Source organism: Phalangium opilio, unplaced genomic scaffold (genome assembly GCF_054372755.1).
Source record: "Phalangium opilio isolate 3A_F unplaced genomic scaffold, DU_Popi_V2 ptg000013l_1, whole genome shotgun sequence".
In the NCBI taxonomy this organism is placed as follows: Eukaryota; Metazoa; Arthropoda; class Arachnida; order Opiliones; family Phalangiidae; genus Phalangium; species Phalangium opilio.
Window position 1 is genome coordinate 7626945 of NW_028324148.1, and position 16575 is coordinate 7643519.

The window sequence follows — 16575 nt, forward strand, 5'->3', positions numbered from 1 at the left end:
GTGTACTCTTAGAGGTGGAAGTGTCCCGCCCTAATCTGGCAATGTAAAATCAGTTAGTGTAATAGCACAAGAGGGGACATTTTGAATAATAACTCTTAAAAACGATGTTAACTTGGTACGAATAAAAGAAAAATTAAGAGGGAACTCCTGTGCTATTACACTTTGAACTACTTTACATTACCTGCTTAGGCACACGTACACTGCCAGAAAAGGCTCATTAACGTTCTTAGAGTGGACGCTATTGAAGTGGTCAAAACAAGATGAGCACTCTGACATGTCTTACTCCCCATCTGTGCAAATTCCCTTGTTTAAGGGGCCGGTACGTCCATTTCTAAACTTCTCACTCAGTCTGTTACAAAGAACACACCCTTTATTTTATTACATATTTATCAGAAACTCTTTGTAAATGTATGTAAACCTCCAAAAGTGCACCAGATCCTAATCTCCCATTACATAATTTTTTTTAAATTTCTTTTTTAATATTCCCTACAGTGGCTACGAAATTCAGCTACGTCCTTTGCACGCAAAATACATGTCTTTTTCTGCCAAAGGAAACGATGGAGAAGCTAGGGAATTCTTAAAATTTCTTAACGACAACGTTAGTTTTGTTTCAAATAAATTACATTTTTTTAATATCCTGAAAATATTAAATTCCTATAAAGTAACTGTAGGAAATTTAACTTAGAAATATAGTAAAATGTAGAAGAAATCTGGTGTAAAATTTATTAAGACATGTATATAATTATACGAAGAATTTTATGAAAAATATAGGAAGACTTTTATTAAAAGAATATAGGAAGAAATTTAAATTAGGTTAGATTAAGTTTGAATAGGTTATTTCAACCCCAATATTATTGGGTCAGTTCTAGTTTTGTTGTTTGAACACCAATTGTATTGAGTCAGGTTAGGTTTGAATATTTGAACCCCAACAGTTTTAGGACAGGTAAAGTTAGGTTAGGTTAAGGTAGGGTATAATGATATGTTCTTAATAGGCAAAGTAAACTGTAGGGTTAAAAATTGTTCCAAACTCAAGCTAAACGCAGCAATTTTTAACAACACCGCCGCTCTTTTCGGAACTGCAGGTACAAGGTAAACCCAACTCTGCCCAAGGTAATATTTCTTTTACGTAAAGGTTTCAGATATTGCTATTGCATTTTACATCCTGGAAGACGAGACAGATTTGTCCTTCGCTAGCGTCGCTGGGCCTTATTCGATTGGCGAATCGAAAATAATTAGCGGAGGTCCTATCAGCCGAGAATTTGGAATGTTCGATGTCATACACATATTTGATAATAAAGTAAGATTATCCGGTTTAAGGGCAATTACCTATGTATAACAGATCGTTTCGAGGAAAATGTTCCTTAGTGCCAGTTTGATGTTTTTATTTATGTACACGAATAACTCCCAGTTCTATATTAATATACTATTTAAAGATATGGGGGACTATTCTGGTTTTTCTCACAATATTTCCGTTTCTATGCCTGTTGATTTACGGAGCGACTAAGATGGAATTAAGTAGGTTTTGCATCGCATATTGGTTGACCGCAATTTCAATGGTAATAGGGCGTGGTGTGTAATAATTGTTCATAAAAATCGAAAGAAAGAAACGAGCTACAGACAAATAAAAAGTTCAAAAATCTTGTAGATTCTCCAAATGGGCACGGTAATTTTCGTACATGGATATTTGGCTTTTGTTGTCTGTTAGGGTTTTCGTTCATAACGCAGATATTCACGAGCATGTTGCTAACAAAAATTACAACTCTAAATCAACCAAGATTTATCAACAGTCTCGAAGACATTCTCGAAAGAAAAAACGTGAAAATCAGCACGATGCCTGGACAAATAGAATACACGTTTTTCAGTGTAATTATTTGAAATGCATTTCGAACCTTAGATAGGGAAAGCCTGAAGTAACAAACATTATAGAACATTCTATTAATTCTAGAAGAGAAAAAAACACCACAGGGGAGGGGGAGGCCGCCTTCATGGGTTAAGTTGAACTCGGGCTCCGTCTGCTGTTGCATCTTGGCGAGAGGTGAATAACCCAAGAAGGTCACTTTCTTCCTGTGGAGTTTGCTTGTCTGCCAGTAATTACTGATCTACTGCGTTAAAACGGTGGCCCTTTCCAAATGCATAACCATAAACATTAGCCATAGTACCTCAGTTTTGGGTAGGGCATAAGCTTTAGGTAACACCTGGTTTTAGCAACTCGTAGTTCTATTTACACGTGCATTCGCTACTAAAATATATATTAATAACAAGTGTGTACGCTCAATGATGCTCAACCATGAAAATAATAATAGGATTTTTAGACATTCACTATAATGGCCCCAACTAAGCTACTTTAGAATGAAACTTTCCACCTCCAAGCTCTATCGCCGGTCAGAAGCGTTTAATCTGGTTCTTAATTCTGTAATAGAATCCAACAACCCTGACGCAGAGTGGAATATGGAATCGAATACGAGAGGAAAATATGGGTTACGGGGAACAGTTTTTTGGTGTCCACCATGGGAAATGGGTTAGTTTTTGCGGAATTCAATTGATCTACTACATGTTGGGAGAGTCTTGCTCTAAATACGATACTGATCACTACTTTAACGTTTCGGATGATACAATTTTGAGCTTCGTTCGCGCATATCCAACTTCAAAAGGTATTGATCCGAAGCTGAAAGAAACCTACTACGCAATGTAAGTTCTGCGTAAATGAAAATGTTTTCCTATCGACTAGGTATTGGTGTTTGATTTTAACTGTATTCGATTTAATTGTACAGCAAGGGTCGATTTTACCAATCTGGTGTTCCATATTACATGAGTAGACGTATTATGAAAGCCGGTGAGGACTGCATTGAGAAGATGCACATTGAATTGAAAACCCCGACGTCGAACAATCTAGGAATGCAGAACTTGAAACTGCCGTTTCTTGTTTTAATGCTTGGAACCAGTTTATCTCTGTTAGTTTTTATAATCAGTTTGATCTATGAACTGAGTGAGAAAAAATCCAATACGAATTAGACATGATCCAAAGGTTAGCTAAGTGAAAGGGTGAAGGCAATCCGATTACGACAACTTCAACTAACTTTATCTGTTTGTAGATTTTGTACAGAAAATTTTTTTTTCGCGAAATGCTTGATAATGAATATATTATTTCACCGCACAGTTTAAGGGTTTAAAATAAAATTAAATTTTAACTTTTAAACCTTCTAAAACATTTTTGCCTAATCCAACAAAAATAATTTGTTAATAAACATGCATGTGCTGTTTAAGGGTAACTCGTACACGAGGAAGCAGCCTAGGCTAAACAAGAGATCCAAGTTAAAACCTTAGAAAGCGTCATTAGCTCACATGTATCCAATTTACCGTAAAGTATAGTTTAAGGAAACAAATTTCTACTCTTTTACGTTCCTGGATAGTTAAGGCGTACTTATAAAATTTCGTACAGTCGCCGCGTAGGGGTAAGCCAAGAAGCAAGTTGGCTCTCGCGTGAAGTGAACTCTGGCTCCATCTGGCGTTGCCTCTTGGGAAGGCGGAAGAGAACCCTCCACCCCGGTGCGTTAGTTTCTCTACATGTAATTACAGGAATGGTATATACTATGTGTATGAATATTGACATTGTTGAGGGAATTCTGAGAGAGCGGTCGCTCTCTTAGATAAGACCTCATACTGCTCTTAATGTATAAGGAGGGTTTTTTGTTTGGATGTAGTTTTTTTTTGTATTGTATTAATTGTTTTGAAAAAATTCCACTGAACTAAAATTCGGACCCTTAATATGTGGTTAAAATTTCAAAGAGATCCCTCCATTAGTTTTTTTCATAGAAAATAAAGTTGCTAAGGGTGGTTTTCATTTCCATAAAAACATTAAGACATTTTGGCAAAAAAAGGGAAATTTTCCCATAGGAATAACATGGGAAATGTTTGCTGTGATAGCCAAATGGTCTCGACCATTTTTTGAAGAGTATTTATTCGATAGGTCTGAAAATGGTTTTAAATGAAAGGTTGAACATTAAACTGGTGCCTTTCGAAGTTTTATTGAAAACAATTAATATTAAGTATTACTTTTTGTACTTTTAAGCACATACTTAAACTTACGACGTTTTATTCTGTTGGACTTACGTGGTTTAATCTTAGCTAAAATCATAGAGAAACGTACTGTTGGACTTACGCTGTTTTACCGCTAATAGAGCGACTGAGCGAAGATTTTTGTTTAGACAACGCGTGTGGCTATGTCGAGCTTAAGGCGAATTTTTTAACTTTTCACATAAAAGAAGGGGTTAATTCGTCCTCATTTTATTTTAATTTCGTAAGTTAAACCTTATTGTAATTTAATACAAAAGAATTTAAATTTAGGATTTAGGCGATAATTTTTAAATTCACTGATTTCACTAAGCCTCGATCAAAATTTAAATACAGCTGATTGTATGTAGAGACTAGAGACCAATTGGCCATGTAGCGTACGTTTTAAGATGTTTCACCTGGTGCCATCGGCCAACGATAGCCGCTAATTAGGTAATTTGTTTAAATTAAATCAATTTTTGTTGTTTAAAGTAGATTAATGCAAAAGACGCACAAGGGTTCGTTCCCTGGTTTCTCGACTGTTGCCACCAGCCAACAGTTACCGCTGCGAAGATACGTTTTTTACTGGTAAAATATATGATAGATTCAATCACACTATCACTAAACCCTGTCACCAAATCATACAATAATTTTAAATGACGCTTTTCCAATAATTCTTATAGGTTAACAATTTAAATTTTAATTATTTAGTGCTTATTCTAACATAACCTCAAAACAGTAAACAATGGCCATTTTTCCAACGATAACTGTGCAGATTATATTTGGTGCCACCGATAACCACTATGTAGATCATTTTATTGGTTTAAATTAATGGTAATATAATTGAATAATTAAATCACACGATCACTAAACCCTGTCAACAAACCAACCAATGTTTTTTATCCCGGCTCTTGCAATCATTTTTATTAGGTAACAGTTGCGTTTTTAATTACTAATTATAACCGCTATTTAGAATAAACCTTTTTGTTTAAATTAGATACATTTTTGATGTTTAAAGTAGATTAATTCAAACTACGCAGAAGGGTTCATTCCCTGGTTTCTAGACTGGTGCCAGCAGCCAACGGTTACCGCTACGAAGATACGATTTTTGCTGCTAAAATGAATGATAGATTCAATCACACTATCACTAATCCCTGTCTCCAAATCAATATTTTTAATTCAGCCTCTTCCAAGCGCGAAATTACAAATTAAGGCGATGTACAGTGTATTAATTAATTAATATAAATTTTGGATAAATATGTAACACACTATCATTATTAAATTTCTGAAGAGAGGAAAAAAAGGTTGAGATTAATCTTTTTAAATTTAAAAAGCAAATTTGGCTCAGAAAAAAACCCAGCGGCAGAAGCCTGTCTTGTAAAATGTTCACAAGATGATTCGTTCAAGAATGTCTAGAATTAAGTCGCATAGAAGTAATGAATATTTCACCTAAGTCAGCTGACTTCGCCAGGCAGGGCATAGCCCACTCGATCCATGCTCACGGACGCTGCTCTGCCCTCTGCATCTTGCGTCGTGTTACGTGTGATCGAGTGGGCTATGGGCAGGGTAAACAAATACGGGGCTGCCAGGCTGTCTCTTACACAACAATGATGGTCATTATCCTTTACGAGAAATGCTTCCTTGTCCAGTGGGGGAAATAAGGCGTTGGCACAGGGCAAATGACCAGTTTAAAAATTAAACCACGGGACCACTAAGAAAATTCAAGGGTAACCAGAGTCCAGACATTAACTCAAAAAGTATAATTGTTCAATCCCTAAGTTTAGCAGACGACGTGACCTGGTCAATTATTATTAAATAGAGAGCTTTCAGATGGAATTGTAGTACGTCACACCCTCCCAAGTCTTACCGCTGTTCTGGTAGCCATATTGGGTGGTCTCAGCTTCATTCCTGCTTTAAACCCACCAATATGGCAGCGTAAATGATGTCACGAGGCTCATCTCCTTCTCCAACTGAAAGCTCTCTATAGCGCGAGCAGCTTGCGTCCATGAGCGCGGATCGAGTGGGCTATGCTGTCAGGCAGAAACTTTGTCTCAGTTAGACTGCTACAACGAAAACCGTAAACCGAAAACCGAAAACCAGTAACATAAGTCCAAGCCATCATCTGAAAGACTCAAAACGATGACTCTGATTCTTCTGAATTTGGAATATCAGTAGAAATGATTCTAGATAATTCTCAGAGTTATTTTAAATATTTTAATACTAAAAGCCAGGGGATAAAGAAAGGCCAAAATAATTTTAGTATGAAAATTTGATGTTTTCAGTGAAAAATTAATCTCATTGGTGATAACTGATTAATTGGTACCTGAAAGCATTAGTCACTAACTGGAAATATTAGGTCCCTTATGCTTAAGCTCCCCTATATTTATGTTTGTGCTTAGTGCAGATTTTAAAAATGCAACAGTTTCTAAACAATCTTAATTAAAATGAAGACTGAAGGAACAGATATTAATAAAAAATGTCTTCGTGGACAAAGACTAGAAAAAGTAAATGATAAGAGAACAAAATGGAATGACCGAAGTAACAGATATTAAATTTTTTCAGTTTAAAGACATGATTATAAAACATCAATTATTTAAAAGAAAATACTTATCTTCGTTTTTTTCACCAAAATTACATTTGCCCAAAAATATTGAATCATGAATTTTCCATTCTTTTCAAAATGGTTCGTGTCAAATCTTTACTGTATAACAGATACATGCGACATCGTTTATATTTAAAGCTAGATTTCCAGTGTAGGCCATGATAGAAACATTTCCTCGTTAGTGATATTTAAATGGATTGCAGCTTTAAATTTGAACTACAATACGTTTTAATACTGGAAACTATGCCCAATAGTGAAATAAAAACAGCCCACCATTTGTCGGTGTCCATTTACGTGTTTCGTGTTATACGTTTGCTCATAAATAGCAAGTCGAAGTCATACCAAACTAATTCAATCACAACTTTTAAAACAGCTCTCACGCACTCAATAATATACCAAACGTTTTCTTTTGTTAATAATATCTTTTATCCAAATTTTAATGATTGATTTATAAAACATTTTAAATCGTCGACCCAAAAAATGGGACCCAATCGAATCGTGGTCGTATAAATGCAGGCGCAAAACCAACCCTAAAGTGACGTTTAAAATGTCAATCATGATGAAAGATAAAATTTCTAACTTCGGTAGCATTTAGTCGTTTCAAACAACGTTTTCTCTTAAGTTCGAAAAGAGGAACCTTTAAAAATAAACCATATCCATACTCGGATATTTATTCTAATCCTTTTCATTCGAAAACTGTTAATACCAAAAATGATATATAGAATGAATAACCTGTCTTTCGTAAACAATGCAAATGTAATTTTGGCGAAAAAAACGAAGATAAGTATTTTTTTTAAATAATTGATGTTTTATAATCATGTCTTTAAACTGAAAAAATTTAATATCTGTTACTTCGGTCATTCCATTTTGTTCTCTTATCATTTACTTTTTCTAGTCTTTGTCCACGAAGACATTTTTTATTAATAAATTTATTGTCGTCAGTATTATTCTTTGCTGATTACCCCGTTCTGCATTGGTAAGGCCAATTCCACCATCCGTTGGACGACACGTGGCACCTGCTAAAACCATAAGTGCCTATAAATCACATACTGGAAACAGACCTGGGACAAGGAGTCAATTGGTCTTTTCCAATTGAAACGAAGCTTTGTTCATATAAATTTTATTTGTTAAAATTCATAATAGATAGATATTACACTCGGAGAAAATGTCCCGATGGACAGACCTCCCATTCATTGGAAATCCCTTGAGTGGGATGCAGAAATAAAAGGTCAGAATAATGAAAGGTAATTTTTAGTTCTAATATTTTTTTATTAGAAATTGATAAATATTTGTTCAACGTGTATTTAGTTCAAGGAATGTATTACATGTGCGGAAACTATACTCGTTGTGCAAAGATTAAAACGCTTAATGGAGTAATTATTTTATCATATAATCTGATATCAAATTGAGTGGTATCGTTCCTTTCAACAGAATTCCCAATGGACCGAAATCCCATTCGACCGAATATCCGGCAATGATTTTAGATTTCCAGCCCAATGGCTATATTCCCGATGGACCGAAATCCCAATCGTCCGAATATGCCCCTAAAAAATACATGAATATAACTTGAAACACTGAAGCCGTCATTGATTCGGTGGTGTTGTGGATACGATGCTGGACTGCGAAGCGATAGGTTGTTGGTTCGAATCTCCGAAAGGTAGGTTAATAGTATTAAAAGAGTATGTTTCGTGATACTAATTAAATCGATCACTTTCTTTCCTTTCAAGGCAAGAGATATATAGAATTAATAAAGAAATTGTGCTAAAAATGAAGTACAGTCTTAATTGTAGTTCCATCAATGTCTTTAAGTTCTAAATTAAAATTTTAATATTTTGGTTTCGGGTGGGTTAGGTTAGGTTAGGTTAGGTTGGGTTGGGTTGGGTTGGGTTGGGTCAGGTCAGGTCAGGTCAGGTCAGGTCAGCTCAGGTTAGGTTAGGTCAGGTCAGGTTAGGTTAGGTTAGGTCAGGTTAGGTTAGGTTAGGTCAGGTTAGGTTTGGTTCCAATAATTCGTTGACACCTTTTCCAACGAAAATGCTCCTTTTAATTAGCTACCACCTTTTCCAAAATATTCTCCCTTTAAATAGCTACCACCTTTTCCAAAACATTCTCCTATTAATTAGCTGCCACCTTTTCCAAAAGATTTTCCTATTAATTAGCTGCCACCTTTTCCAAAATCTTCTACTATTAATTTTGCTGCAACCTTTTCCAAAACATTCTCCTGCTAATTAGCTTCCACATTTTCCAAAATATTCTCCTTTTAATTAGCTACCACCTTTTCCAAAATATTCCCTTTTAATTAGCTACCGCCTTTTTCAAAACATTCTCCTATTAATTAGCTGCCACCTTTTCCAAAATATTCTCCTATTAATTAGCTGCAACCTTTTCCAAAACATTATCCTACTAATTAGCTTCCACATTTTCCAAAATACTCTCCTTTTAATTAGCTACCACATTTTCCAAAATATTCTCCTTTTAATTAGCTACCACCTTTTCTAAAATATTCTCCTATTAATTAGCTGCCACCTTTTCCAAAAGATTTTCCTATTAATTAAAAATATATTTAATGCAAAGCCACACAGTATGTCTTCTTCCAGTTCAATAGAATTTCGGTCCAATGGGACTATAATAAAATCGCACCTTTTGGCTACGTTCGGTCGAATGGGACACCACAAAAAAGCCGTTCTGTCGAATGGGAATTCGGTTCAATGGGACCAAAGCAATTGAGTGGGGTCAGGTAGTTTTTTCTCTGATATAAAGTTGAGTGGGGTCAGGTAGGTTTTTCTCTGATATAAAGTTGAGTGGGGTCAGGTAATAAATTTGTGGATTATAATACGATTTAACATGTAAGTTATGTGAATAATTTTCGGGTATGGATAAAGATAAAATAAAGTGGTTAATTGATCGAAAATGCCGAGCTCTACTTGGTTTTGCAGTTCATCCTCCTATATTTAATCTGTACTAAGCCTTTGACAGCGACTCACCAGTCCCGAAATCTCTCCTAAACATTGCAAATCCTGAAATCTCTTCTCAACATCTAAAAATCCCGAAATCGCACAATAAAATATCATAATTTTAAAATCTCTAAATACCCTGATAACCGTGGAAGTGTAATACTAAGTACGGAAATATCCGACAAAGTTACAAAATCTCATTTAAAAGTCTCAAAATCTTGAAATATTCTTAAAAATCTTGAAAATATTCTTGAAAATCTTATTCTAAATCTCATAAAAATTTAAATCTTATTCTGTAACTCATTAAAAATATAAATCTTATTCTGTAACTCATTAAAAGTATAAATCTTATTCTGTAACTCATTAAAAATTTAAATAATATTCTGTAACTCATTAAAAATTTAAATCTTATTCTAAATCTCTGAAAAAAATTAAACCTTCTAAATCTCTTTAAAAATTTAAACCTTCTAAATCTCTTTAAAAATTTAAACCTTCTAAATCTCTTTAAAAATTTAAACCTTCTAAATCTCTTTAAAAATTTAAATCTTATTCTAAATCTCATACGAAATTTTAAAATCTCGAACAAGATGTCAAGATTTTTAAAATATCAATTAAAATTTATTATGATCCGAAAACCCCATAATTCACCCAATACTGATATTTGTAGGACAGTGCCATTTACACATGTATTGAAAATTCTAGGAAATAATTTAAAGAGAAATTTCATGAACTATACTAAAAGTAAAACGTTTAGAGGTATTTCTAAAATAATATTACGGTTTGTCTTTTTTAACTAGTAAACTAGTATATGCTGAGAGGCCTTTTTATCATTATACTTCTAGTAACTGTTAGTGATTTATCATTGAAGTATTGAAACCCAAAAATTAAATTAATTCAAAACTTTAAAAATATTTGTGAAACTAACTCTTAGTTTTTTTTGTCATTTCAAAATATGGTGATATAAAATATTTATTTTTACTTTTAATCAACAGTTATATAGCTATTTTTGCTTATAACGCATTAGATAAATTAATTCAGGTACTTTTTATTTAAATGAGAAATTATCAACGATTGACATTCACATGGTGAGATATTATCACCATCCATACATTACTGAAATAACTAAAAATGTCATGTAGTGCCATCTCACACATTTTAAACGAGTATCAGTTTAGTATCACATTAAACCAACCGATCCGATACTATCGGGAAACCCCAAGTATAAGTGCCAATACCGATATGGTATCTTTACTAGTTCATTCCTCGTTTATTTTCTTCATGTTAAAATGTTGGGCGAAGATATCCATTCCCATGTTTTACTATCTATACATTCCTGGGAACAATTATAGCAAGGAATGGTTGGCGTAAGAATTCCCTTCCATTAGAACGTTACTTACCCCAGTGTGAAACATTCCGAAAATTCTTTTGGGTTTCCAACGAATATTGAGCGTTCGACTGGAATTATTAATATTTCGCTTAGTAGTTCCTGTTTTGAAGAGTATAAACCACCATGTTCGTAAAGTCTTTGCAAATATCTCGCATCTGGATCGTCGTTCAAAGTGCTTTGCAAGGCGAAATTTAAAATAAATTCACTAATAATTAACGCCTTTCCCTCCATTAATTCTTCGTAAAAATATATGCTCATAAGGTCAGTGAAGTAAAATAAGTTCTTCTCTTCTACGAATTTAAACCATTTTTCCCGTTTTGAATCGGATCTCGCCTAATAAGCAAGTAAAAATTAAAAAAAAGGTTTAAGCGCAAAAGTTTTTGCCTTAAATCTTGTGAAGAATACGACTCACTACGTATTCCAAACAATCTCTAAGCAAAGCGGTTTCTGATAACAACGTCCTCTTCGGGCTGGAGGCCTAATTTGCGCACCAGCAGTGGCGAGGGGTCAGACGTTTGCCTACCAGGCGGCGTACAAAACGTTTGAGAGAATAGCCCCTCGAACTCAATACGCTACCCTAATGAGTGAATAGCGCTATCTCTTACAATGTTTCAATGATTTACCGTACATAAAATCTGAGTGAATAGCCCCTTGATGCCGTACCCAAAACAGTGATAAAATTATTTCCCGTAGAAATTTACTTATGCTATAATTGTAATATCCCGGGGAATAGAAGAACAGATAGTTTTAGTGATTATCCCCTCGATGAGTTTACAACATAGACTTATGCCGATGCACAATTATTACATCTTATAAATTTCTAACATGGACTTATGCCCAGAACCTTTTGAAAGGGAAAGTTTCGTTGTAGTGATTATCCCCTTTGGCGATGCTAAAATCATCACACACATTAAATTTATAACATAAACTTATGCCGACGTTACTTATCGCATCATGAGTTAATAATATGTCAGCTCCCTATAAGTTACTCAGGCTCCATAGGCGTACTGTATCCAGCGATTTCTTCTCATTTCGCCCGCGCGGGAAAAAATCCGAATGTTGCGCTCTCTCTTGTCGAAAAAAAATCCCGCTCGTACGGCTCCTCGACCTCGAGTCGTCGGCTGCTTTTTCACCAAGGGAGTGTTTTAGTCGTGAATGTCTATGTTTTAGCAATTTAACATTAAATCAAGGCGTTTGTGTCAGTACTGAGACAAAAAAATGCACGAACTCAATGCAATTTGCCGATATTGATAAAGAATGCTAAAGATAAGAGTTGTTATTGTGACTTGAAACGAGAAAATTATACAACAGCTAAATCCACTCCACTGATCTCTTAACCGTTTTCTTAACCGAGGCTACTGAGCGAAATATTTGGCTGCTTAAATAGCTCCGATATCATTGGCTAGCTTACACTACACGCGCTTCCAGGGAAAAATCGGAAAGGAGAGTAAATAAGATTTTCGTTCCCGTGGCGGCCGCAGAGCGTTGCATATAATTGGGAAGCCGGCGGCGCGGGAAAAAACGCTGGAGTATAAAACTTAATTACCTGAGTAACTTATAGGGAGCTAAAATATTATTAACTCATGATCGCATCTTATAAATTTGATAGTTTAGTGATTATCTCTTCGATGAGCTAACAACATAGACTTATGCCGACGTGTACACATCGCATCTTATAAATTTATATAATGGACCTATGCCCAGAAGCGTTTGAAAGAGAAAGCATTCGGTAAAACACCGAACTTGAGTTCTTTCTCTAACTAAATCCGAAACTTTTTATTGTATAGAGAGTTTTTCAGATTCTTAGAATAGCCATGGCCAAAGTATGAGTAATTTTAAAGTGAGAATGATATTTCTCATTTTAGGTAAGACAATAAGACAAATTTGTGAGTTCATAAAAGACATACAGTGTCATAGATAAATCATAATCCTCTCTCCTTGAAAATCACAAATGAATGAAAATTACCACCTTAACACAATTTATCCCTTTTCACTCTTAGCGAGTTCATTAATATGTGCATAGTACATTCGCAATGCACTGTTATAGACAAATAATAATCCCCACCCTTTGAAAATCCAAAATCCCTCTTTTCACTCTCCATTTAAAAAGACGAACGATACTTCTACATCTTCTGACCAAGTCAAACTAATACAACCATCGTTAGATGTACATCGAACGATGTGTCTAAAAAAACAAATTTCCCTTTCAAGCACAAGATTGGGGGAGAGGAGGAGTTATAAACCATGTATTTTCCCTACTGAGCGGGTTCATAATTAAAATGCCTTGTGAATACATCAGTATTTATACTTATCCATGCTGTAAACCTACCAATTTTATTTTATTTCTGTTTGTCGTATTTTCCAAAATTAAACTTTGGTTTGATGTAATACTAAATCAACTTTATCTTACCCAATTTTGTAGAACCTCATACACGAAACCTTTCTCCATCACACGTGGTTCTATCTTTGTTTGACTCATCAAGTCCTCCAAATTATCGATATAAGCGTAACTTTCGAGATAAAATTCGGATTTCAAAAAACAGCCCAAATAGCAGAGGAAAAAAGTGAGCGACAAAAACCACGTGATTAAAAGAATTTTGACACTGGAATGATCTTCCCATGAGTTCAGAGCTGAAATTGGAAAATTAGCATTAACACAGAACAATCTGATGACGGTCGTTATCATGCACGTAGAGAGTTTTTATACTATGTTCTTAAATTCATTATGAGATTTCTCTCTCATTAGTATTGCACTAAAAGGAAATGTGTTAACTTTGAGAACAGATGATAAACTTTGTAAAAGGCGATGGTACCAGGGAGGAGAGACTTGATAGTAAGTAATAATGTGAATAGGCGGATTGGTTCGCTTCGTGGCTAAACTCGTTTCTCTCCGGCGCTGGCTCATTCACTCGCCGCGGTGTCCGTGCGCATGCGTCAAATTAAAAACCGGCTTTGAACTGGAAGTGGGAGCTGGCGGTAGTGCAACCGACGCCACTCGCGCTTTGCGTTTTAGCTACAATCGAGGGAGAGAGATAAAAATTCCTACCCTCCCTTTTTTCCCCTTCTATTTATATTACTGCTTCTTTAACATTAGACAAACACTCCCTCTCAAGTGTCTCCTCCCTGATGGTACTGTACTCCCGACAAGTTGAAAAGTAAAGATCTCTAGCTACAAGATCCCTATTGCTTTTATTTATAAAAAGCAAGCCTTATGAAAGGTAATATATTTACCTTCAAATGTCTTTAAGTGATAACTATGACTATAATCATAAGTTTATAAGATATATTCCATACACATGACACTTCCTTCCGTAATGCTAAAGACTTAATGAGAGATAGTTCAAGAACGACACGAGATTGCACTGCACTCGGTTTTACAGTCCGTCTTCCAATTTAGTCTGTTCTAAGCCTTTGAAAGTGCCTCACAAGGCGTCGCTATACAAGAATCTATGACGTTTCATCTACGTCACTTCATGACAAGCTCTATTTAACCAGTGACAACCTTACGGAATATATCATATGAACTTATGCTATATGCTTTGGGGGAGCAAAATGTCTGGTCTCGCCTAGTACATGCGCTATCTGTTGTAGTGAATTTTCATAGGCTCCTTGTAAAGACATGAGACACACCCACATATACTTACGCTCGAAGAAGATGAGTGAAAACAGGTCAAATAAATTCCACAGGAAAGATTTCACGAAAGTAACTGCGCTACTGACATGATTAGTTTTTCGAAAGTAATCCAAGTACGACATAAGTAGAGATATTGTGACAAGGCTTAAGAGTAGGCAAATAACGGTCTAAAATATGTTAAAGATTTAATACGGTAACAATAAACTAGAGGGTTAAGGTGGTTGTCACTTGGATATCTGTATTCAAGAAGTCCATAGATGATGTCAATATCTGTTCCGGTGGTGAAGATGTAATATATACATCGGCAGTAGAGAAAACGCCTTTGAATGTCCATCTAGTACTGTTGTAAAACATATCGTAGTTACAGGGTAATGCAACGTACTGCATATCCTTAAAATAAATACATGATTAATTTAAACTGTGACGAAAGAATGTTAAACATAACTAGAAACTATGCTTTGTTCCTTCAATCACCTCTAGAGAATCGATGTTGTAGTCCAGACGGTTAAAGTCAAAATAGCTGAAGTTATGCCATACCAGCCTTTTCGTAGTAAAATATTAGTTAGACATTAAAACATTTGGATCTATTTTAAATTTTTTTAAACCAATAGGGTTTTTATTTATGTATCCCTCTGTTGTAGACATTCTATACTTTTCTGTATTAGGCTAGCTAAGCGAGTAATTTAATAGATAAATTACTTGGTATTTACACCAAATGTTTATCTTACTAGCTTAAGCAAATCAAGAAGCAAAATTTCCGAAAATTCGAAGAAAAAACTTTTTAAAGACGATGAACTTCAAAGCACTTAACTAGGGACTAAAGAAATCAACCTCGGTAAAATCGAGAAGAAAACCATAGTATTTTACAAAGATTAATGGAGCCTTACGTAATGTTATGGAGGCTTTTCGAGTAGCCAATGTAGGTATCAATGATTTGATATGATTGTGGAAACATTAAAGATTCCTGTTACAAATAAAAAATACGACGACTTGACAATTATTCTCACAATTCTGTTCAAAACAACGACCAGAGCAAAAAAGACAACGTACGTTTTGCATAATTATGTCTGGCTTGGGCATATTAGAAAAGGAGCAAATACTAAGGGGAATAGGATTGTTTGTTGACACATTTAAGAGAAGGCACAAATACGAACACGACTGGGTTGGCAGACGCAATCACGATAAAACGGCAAAATACGAACCCCAATCATGATAAAACGGCAAAATACGAACACGACCGGGTTGGCAGACCCAATCATGATAAAAGGGGCAAAATGCAAGCACTACTGCATACATAAATATTGAATGAATTCCTAGATTTTTTACTTAAAATTGGCGTAAAAAGAGATTAATTGCCAATTAGTCAATCCTAAATCGAGTTAACTTTTAATTATATAATTGTTTTTCCGATGCATACTAATTAATTAGAATTACTTCCCAATTAGAAATAAGGTAATTAAAATTACTTCCCAATTAGAAATTAGGTAGTTAAAATTACTTCCCAATTAGAAATTAGGTAATTAAAATTACTTCCCAATTACAGCAATAAGTTAATTAAAATTCAATTACCTAAAAAAATTCAAATTATTCAAAATGAAAATTAGCGAATTAATTAATTAGCACCCCTCTGGTTTGTGCAAGGGTCTAGGGAATACGTTTGTGCACAGGTTTATGGAATATGTTTGTGCACAGGTCTATAGAATTTTTTTGTGAGGTCAACGGAATAATTTTTAGCATTGGTCTTCGTAATCTTTTAGTGGTATATAACTGTCGCTTCCTCTCTGATTTGCATGTGAAAACGACGGGAAGGAATTGGATTTTGACTGCGCTTTGGTTGTCAAGTCAAAAATTCAGAATTGACTTTTAGATAATAGTTGGTTAATTAGTTCAAAAGGGTTATTTAATGAACGCCCTTAGACTAAAAAGGAGCGCCTGCTTCTCTCCTTAGGGG

General features: G+C 34.9%; 1 long non-coding RNA gene across 2 annotated transcripts; it reads left to right on the top strand.

The window, feature by feature from the left end:
* Positions 1-7555: 7555 nt before the first annotated feature.
* Positions 7556-15599, top strand: LOC149708771 (uncharacterized). Of its 2 annotated transcripts, none has more exons than XR_016381208.1 (3): positions 7556-7896; positions 13413-14208; positions 14272-15599. It is a non-coding gene; the product is annotated as an uncharacterized LOC149708771 (long non-coding RNA). The 2 variants fall into 2 exon arrangements; XR_016381207.1 differs by having other exon boundaries at positions 7556-7880.
* Positions 15600-16575: the final 976 nt, after the last annotated feature.